Source organism: Peromyscus leucopus, chromosome 8b (assembly GCF_004664715.2).
Source record: "Peromyscus leucopus breed LL Stock chromosome 8b, UCI_PerLeu_2.1, whole genome shotgun sequence".
Classification (NCBI taxonomy): domain Eukaryota; kingdom Metazoa; phylum Chordata; class Mammalia; order Rodentia; family Cricetidae; genus Peromyscus; species Peromyscus leucopus.
The window spans coordinates 67376773-67384968 of NC_051086.1; positions in this window are offsets into that span (position 1 = coordinate 67376773).

The following is an 8196-nucleotide window of genomic DNA, read 5'->3' on the forward strand; positions in this document are numbered from 1 at the left end:
GTAGTTTTGGTGCCTGTCCTGGATCTCACTCTGTAGACCAGGCTGGCCTCGAACTCACAGAGATCCTCCTGGCTCTGCCTCCTGAGTGCTGGGATTAAAGGCGTGCACCACCGCCGCCCGGCCTGTTTATCTATTTATGTGTCATCAAAAAGATTTCTTGAAAACAGAAATTGGAAATGCGCCGGACAGTGGTGGCGCACGCCTTTAATCCCAGCACTCGGGAGGCAGAGCCAGGCGGATCTCTGTGAGTTCGAGGCCAGCCTGGGCTACCAAGTGAGCTCCAGGAAAGGCGCAAAGCTACGCAGAGAAACCCTGTCTCGAAAAAACCAAAAAAAAAAAAAAAAAAAAAAAAAAAAAAAAAAGAAATTGGAAATGCTTGCTTTGCACCAGGGGTGCTCTGAGAATTCTCCTAAAGTACCTTCGAAGTCAAACACCTTTTGTTAACAGTTAACGAATGGACTGTGACATTTCCGGACATTTGTCATAAACAAGGGGCCACTGGAGCCTGCTGTAGACATTCTAGCAGATGCCAGAATGCCGGGCGAGATGTATGTAGCCTGCGGTTTTATTTATTTATAATTCACCAAATAATATTGAAAAGCTCCCTCTTCCCAAAGTCAAGCCCGGGAAACAGGGCTTAAGTGAAACAGCTCATTGTTTGCTTTTTAAAAGCCACTTTACAAATACCTTTCTAACAAAGTATCATTAGAAAAATTGTACTTAGTTTCATTCTTTCTGTATTGAATATAGTGTAAGTGACTTAAAGAGCATTCCCTTGTGACCTCTCATGTTATAGCTGTGGCTGAGCTAACCTGATGAATGTCGCAAGCCCATGAAACAGCTGTCTTGTGTGTGATGTGGAATGTGGTCCTGTATGTTAAAGGACGGTGTGCAGCCTTTCCCTCTGTCTACATTTTAATAAACAACTACTCTAACTGCTGTGTTTATGCACTGTAGAACTGGGTGTCTAAATCTACTCAGGCTCGTTCTGAAGCTGCCCCCTCTCTAACAGGAAATGCCCAGACTGTGGTCCTTCTCTTTGCTGGGTTAAGAGTCCATAGATGAGGTCACTAGAACGAACACAGAACACAGCACTCTGGGAGGCGCTAGACTCCCAGGTGCTCAGGACACCTTGGTTACATCCCAGTGCTAATGTTTACCTGGATGTCTTTGGGGGAGGGGGGAGTGTGTTCCTGTGTCTGTGTGTTCCTGCCGAAGGATGGCCTGGAGTGTCATTCCTCAGGTGGGGAGGGAGCCAGGAGCAGAGCGAGGAGGAGAGGGAGAGACTTTAGGAAAGGGGTAGCAGGTGGGGAGGGAGAGATGGCCTGGAACTTAAGCAGGCCTGGCTGGCTGGTTAGAAGGCTCCAGGGATCCTGCCGCGTCCCCTCCCCAGCACTGAGGTTACAAGTGTGTGCCGCCACCCCTGGGGGCATTTCTTCTTTCTTTTCTTTCTTTCTTTCTTTCTTCCTTCCTTCCTTTCTTTCTTTCTTTCTTTCTTCCTTCCTTCCTTCCTTTCTTTCTTTCTTTCTTTCTTTCTTTCATTCATTCATTCATTCATTCATTCATTTATTTATTTATTTATTTATTTATTTATTTATTTATTTATTTTTTGGTTTTTCGAGACAGGGTTTCTCTGTGTAGCTTTGCGCCTTTCCTGGAACTCACTTGGTAGCCCAGTCTGGCCTCGAACTCACAGAGATCCGCCTGCCTCTGCCTCCTGAGTGCTAGGATTAAAGGCGTGCGCCACCACCGCCCGGCTTATTTCTTCTTTATTTTTTTCCCTTTTATTGAAATTAAAATTTTTCTCTTACATAATATATCCTGATTATGGTTTTCCCTCCCTCTACTCCTCCCAGTTCCTCCCCATCCCCCACCCCATCCAGATCCACTTCTTTTCTATCTCTCATTAAAAAACAAACACGTTTCTAAGGGAAAATAATAAAATATAATGAGATAAAGCAAAACTAACACATCAGAGTTGGACAAGACAAACAGAAGGAAAAGAGCCCGAGAGAAGACACAAGAATCAGAGACCCACTCATTCGCACACTCAGGAATCCATAAAAACACTAAACAGGAAACCATAATATGTATGCAGAGGACCTGGTGCAGACATATGCAGGCTGTGCATGCTGCCTCATTCTCTGTGAGTTCGTATGAGCTTTGCTCATGTTGATGTAGAGGGCTTTGTTTTCTTGGTGTCCTCCATCCCCTCTGGCTCTTACACTCTTTCTGTCTCCTCTTCCATGGGGTTCCCTGAGCCCTCCCTAGGTCCCTGGGCTATCTAGTTTCTTGGTCACCCAAATAGTGTTGGGTATGTGTTCCATCTTGTGCAGCGGGCCTTAATTCAATATTGGTGACTCCCATGAACTTTGAGCTACCATCGCCCTAGCATATCGTGCAGGCAGGACACCATTGTAGATCAAAGGGTTTGTGGCTGGCTTGGTGTTATACTTTTCTTTTGATAATGTACCAGGTGCCTTCCTGTACCGAAGATGCTAGAACGTAAGGATGAAGGCTCTACATAGGCAACAACTGACTTCTCCACGTTGAGTGAGTGGTGTAGGTGGTGTCTTCAGCAATGGGGCCTTGCTTTCAGTTTGTGAAGAGCAACTTAGAGTCTTGGCAACAGCCTGGGTAGTTTGGGGATTCCCATGGGACTCTTCGGTCAACAAGCAATGAAATTTAACCCAGTCCTGGTACTGGAAACTTGATCTGGTGACGAGAGCTGTCCAGTTGGGGCTTCTTCTCCCCCGCTTTTTTTTTGATGATTTCATTTAGATCGCTTTTATGTATGTGTCTATTTTAGGAAGTTTCTACTGTATTAGGTTTCCATACTACCCCTCAAATGGCCCTTAATTTTAGCTGTCTCTCCCCATATCTCCTCCCTCTATTCCCCTGCCCTACTTGATTCTCCTGTTCTAGCCCTCCCATCCATCCATAACTATTGTATTTCCCTTTCTTAACTAGATCTGTTTGTACCCACTAGTCCCTTACTCTATACCTAGCCTCTGGTTCTATCGACTGTAGCTTGATTATCATTGACTTAACAACTAATATCCACATATAAATGAATACTTACCATATTTGTCTTTCTGGGTCTGGGTTACCTCACTAAGGATGATCTTTTTCTAGTTCCATCCATTACCTGTGAATTTCTTTTTTTTTTTCTTTTTCTTTTTCTTTTTTTCCCTGAGACAAGGTTTCTCTGTATAACAGCTCTAGCTGTGCTGGAACTCGCTTTGTAGACCTGTCTGGCCTCAATCTCACAGAGCTTCACCTGCCTCTGTCTCCCAAGTGCTGGCATTAAAGGCCTGTGCCACCACTGCCTGGCCATTTTTTTTTTTAATGACTGAGTAATACTCCATTGTGCAAATGTACCACATTTTCTTTATCCAGTCTTCTGTTGAGGTCATCTAGGTTGTTTCCAGTTTCTGGCTGTTATGAGTAGAACAGCAGTGAACATGGGTGAACAAATGGTTCAGTGGTAGGTTGACGAGTCTTCTGGGTATATATATATACCCAAGAGCCGGATCTTGGAGTAGAATGATTCCCATCTTCCTGAGAAACCACCACACTGATTTCCATAGTGGCTGTACAATTTTGCACCCCCACCAGCAAGAGATAAGCGTTCCCTTTACTCTACATCCTCCCCAGCATGAGCTGTCACTTGTTTTATTGATCTTAGCCATTCTGACAGGTGTAAGATAAAAATCTCAAAGTGGTTTTGATTTTCATTTCCTTGATGGCTAAGGATGTTGAACATTTCTTTACATGTTTCTCAGCCTTTTTCAAGTTTCCTCTCTTGGGACTTCTCTGTTGTGGTGGTTTGAATAAGAAGACCCACATGGACTCATATATTTGAATGCTTAGTTGCCAGGAAATGCCACTATTTGACAGGATTGGAAGGATTAGGAGGTGTGGCCTTGTTGGAGGAAGTGTGTCACTGAGGGTGAGCTTTGAGATTTCACAAACCCAAGCCAGGCCCAGTAGATCTTCGCTTCTCCCTCTCTCTTGGCCTACAGATCAGGATGTAGCTCTTAGCTATTTCTCCAGTACCATGGTTGCCTGCTGCCGTCCTCCCTGCTGTCCATTCTTGGGACATTGGTGATTGATTCCCCTTTGCTTATGAACTGAGGCCTCATTCTTAACTGAGTTATTAGGGGCCTGTTGTGATACTTGCCTGGCTCTCTCAACCCAATATTTTATAAAGAAGCCGGGACCACTAGATAAAAGACAGCATCTTCAACAAATGATGCTGGTCAAACTGAATGGCTGCATGTAGAAGAATGCAAATAGATCCATTATCTTATCACCTTGCACAAAACTCAACTCCAATGTCCCTGACAGTGGACGAGGAGAATTGCTTATATGCCTGGGCCAACTCCTTTTCCCCCTCCCCAGGTACCTCAAGGCAATAACCAAATAAGAACAAGGCCTGGGACTTGTCCAGACTTGCCCAAGAATGGAAAAGCTATAGCCTTAGCCCACCCCTGCTAGCCCTAACCAATTAGAAGTGTACTAATATGATTGGCACTTGCATAAGCCAATTCTAGGTAGAATGATCACACTGCTTTTAGAATTCCTTTAGTTGTCTATAAAAGAGCCTGCAAGCGTTCCTTGGGGGTCTTTGCGTTTGTGTTGGATGTGTGCGGCCATAGCATGCTGGTACCTTTATTCTCAAGATAGTAAACGCTCTTGCTGATTGCGTCATGTCTGGTGGTCTTTTATGGGACTTCTCGTGGACCCTAACACAGGTGTCCATAGCCATATGGGTTTATGTCTGGACCTTCAGTTTGATTCCATTGATAAACATGTCTGTGTTTGTATCAATACCATGCTGTTTTTATTACTATAGCTCTATAGTATAACTTGAAATTGAGGGTGTTGATACTTCCTGCAGCTTTCTTAGTATTCAGGATTGTTTTAGTTGTGTTTCCACATGAAGCTGAAAATTGCCCTTTCAAGATCTGTGAAGAATTGTGTTGGAATTTTGATGGGGATTGCATTGAATCAGTAGATTACTTTTGGTAGGATGGCCATTTTTACATATTAATCTTTATCGATTCATGTACATAGGATTTCATCTTCTGATATTTTCATTTCCTTTCTCCAGTGTCTTAAAGTTTTGTTTTGTTTTGTTTTCAGTTTTTTGAAACAGGGTTTCTCTGTTTAGCTTTGTAGGCTGTCATGGAACTCGCTCTGTAGATCAGGCTGGCCTCAAACTCACAGAATACAAGTTTTTTTCACTTGCTTGGTAATATCATTTGAAGCTATTGTGAAAGATGTTGTTTCCTTGGTTTCTTTCTCAGCCTCTTTGTCATTGTATATGGGAAAGCTGCTGATTTTTGTGAGTTAATTTTGTATCAAGCTACTTTGCTAAAAAAAAAAAAAAAAATTATCAGCTATGAGTTTCCCAGTGGAAATTTTGTTTTGTTTTATTTTTGTTTTTGTTTTTTTTGTTTTTGTTTTTGTTGTAGTTTTAGTGCCTGTCCTAGATCTCTCTCTGTAAACCCGGCTAGCCTCGAACTCACAGAGATCCTCCTGGTTCTGCCTCCTGAGTGCTGGGAGGATTAAAGACATACGCATACGCCGCCACCGCCACCGCCGCCGCCGCCACCACCACCACCACCACCACCAGGCCCCAATGGAATTTTCAAGGTCACTATCATATCATCTTCAAATAAAGATACTTTGACTTCCTCCTTTCCAGTTTGTCTCCCCTTGATCTCCTTCACTTGTCTTATTGCTCTAGTTAAATCTTGGAGTACCATGTTGAATAGGTATGGAGAGAATGGACCACCTTGTTTTGTTCCTGATTTAGTGGAACTGCTTTGAGTTTCTCTCCACTTATTTAATGTTGGCTATGGGCTTGCTGTACACTGCCCTTATTATGTTGAGGTGTGTCCCTTATATCCATAATCTCTCTAGGACTTTTATCATGAAGGAGTGCTGGCCTTTTCTGTGAGATGATCATGTGTTTTTTGTCTTTCAGTTTGTTTACATGGTGGATTACATTAATCAATTTACAGCATTTCTCTGTGTAGCCCTGGCTGTCTTGGAACTTACTCTGTAGACCAAGATGGCCTCAAGCTCAGAGATCTGCCTGCCTCTGCCTCCACAGTGCTGGGATTAAAAACGTATGTCATCACCACCTGGCAAAGTTAACCTCTTAGGGTTGCAGTTTTCCTGCTAGGGCCTTCTGTAGGGTTGGGTTTATAGACAGAAAAATTGCTTAAACTTGGTTTTATGGCTTTCTTCATCTACTGTGATGGAAAATTTTGCTGGGTATACTGTCTGTGGTCCTCTGTTGTACTTTATATGTTATTTGGTCTTTTTCTCTTGCAGTTTTTAATATTCTCTTCTCTGTGTACTTAGTGTTTTGATTAGTATATGCCAAGGGGATTTTCTTTTCTGGTCCAGTCTATTTGGTGTTCTGTAAGCTTCTTGTATCTTGATAGGCACCTCCTTCTTTAGGTTAAGGAAATTTTCTTCTATGATTTTGTTGAAAAATGTGTCTGTGTGACATGGGTTTCTTCTCCTTCCTCTATTCCTATTATTTGTAGATTTGATCTTTTCATAATTTTCTAGATTTCCTGGATGTTTTGTATCAGGATTGTTTTAGATTTAACATTTTCTTTCACTGAGGTATTCACGTCTTCTGTCATGTCTTCAATACCTGAGATTCTCTCTTCCACTCTTGTATTTTGTTGGCAAGGTTTGCCTCTGAGATTCCTGTTCAAATTCCTAAAATTTTCATTGCCATATTTCCCTCAGTTTGGGTTTTCTTTATTTATTATTTTTCCATTTTCTGGTCTTGAACTATTTTTGTTTGTTTTCTCATTTTCTTCCATTGTTTGTATTTTCATAGATTTAGGGATTTATTAATTTCCTCTTCAAGGACCTCTATCATATTCACAGAAGCTATTTTAAGGTCTTTTTCTTGTGCTTCAGCTGTGTTGAAATACTCAGGGCTTGCTGTGGTAGGGTTGCTGGGCTCTCGTGGAAATGTGTCCTGGCTGTTACTATGTTTTTACACAGATGTCTAGACATTTGGGATTGGAAAGGTTATCATTCTAGGTGCTGATATCTGGTCTTGTCTTTGGGTGGGTATTTGTTCTTGGTTTCTGTTGCCCTCTCTAGTTCTTAGGAGAGTGTTGGCCTCTTCTCAGGTCCTGATTAGGTGTGGCCACTGGTGGTTCCAGGTAAAATGTGTTTATGGGTGTTGGAAGCTGACACTTAGGAATGGAGATGGGGGTGGGGCGGGGTGGGGTGAGGGAGTCCACAGCAGGGAGGAAAGCAGGGTGTCCCACCAAGGTCTATTTAGACTCCTGGGAATGGGGACAGAGTGTGGTGATAATATTGTATACCCTAATAAAATTTACCTGAAGATCAGAGCGACAAAACAAGCCACTAGATTAAACATAGAAGCCAGACAGTGGTGGCACACACCTTTAATCCTAGCACTCGGGAGGCAGAGATCCATCCGGATCTCTGTGAGTTCAAAGCCACCCTGGACTACATGAGATTGACTCAAGTCTAGGAGAGAAACAGCTAGACAGTGGTGGCAGACACCTTTAATCCCAGTACTTGAGAGTCACATGTCTTTAATCCCAGCACTAGGAAGACTGAGACAGGAAATGGCATGGCTGGGCAGAGAAAGGTATATAAGGCATGAGGAGACAGTCTTTCAGCTGAGGAAAACTTTTCAGGCTGAGGAGTCCTCGAGGTAAGAGTTGGCTTGTTCCTTTGTCTCTCTGATCTTTCAGCATTCGCTCCAATATCAGGCTCTTCGATCTTTATTAAAAGACTGTTCAGAATTTGTGTTACAACAGAGAATGAGGAGAAGCCACAACAGGTCTGCTACAGAGCTGGGAATGAGATTGGGGGATTGGATTTGCAAGAATGGAGGGGGAGATGAAGCTCTGCCCTGAGCTACTACTTGCTTCCATTAGAGTAGCATATGGGTTCCCAGGGAGTGCCCGCTGGGAAGGTGGGATAAAGCACTGAGTAGGGGGAGGGGGCCAGGAGGGGAAGATCTGTGTGATCCACTGGAGTTGGGGGAAGGGATGAGACTAGGAGATTGGGTTTGGAGGAGCTGAGGGGCTGGAGTGCATACCTACCATTTTTTTAATGTGGGTTCTGGGAATGAACTCAGGTCCTTACGCTTGCCCAGCAAGTATTTTACTGAGCCAT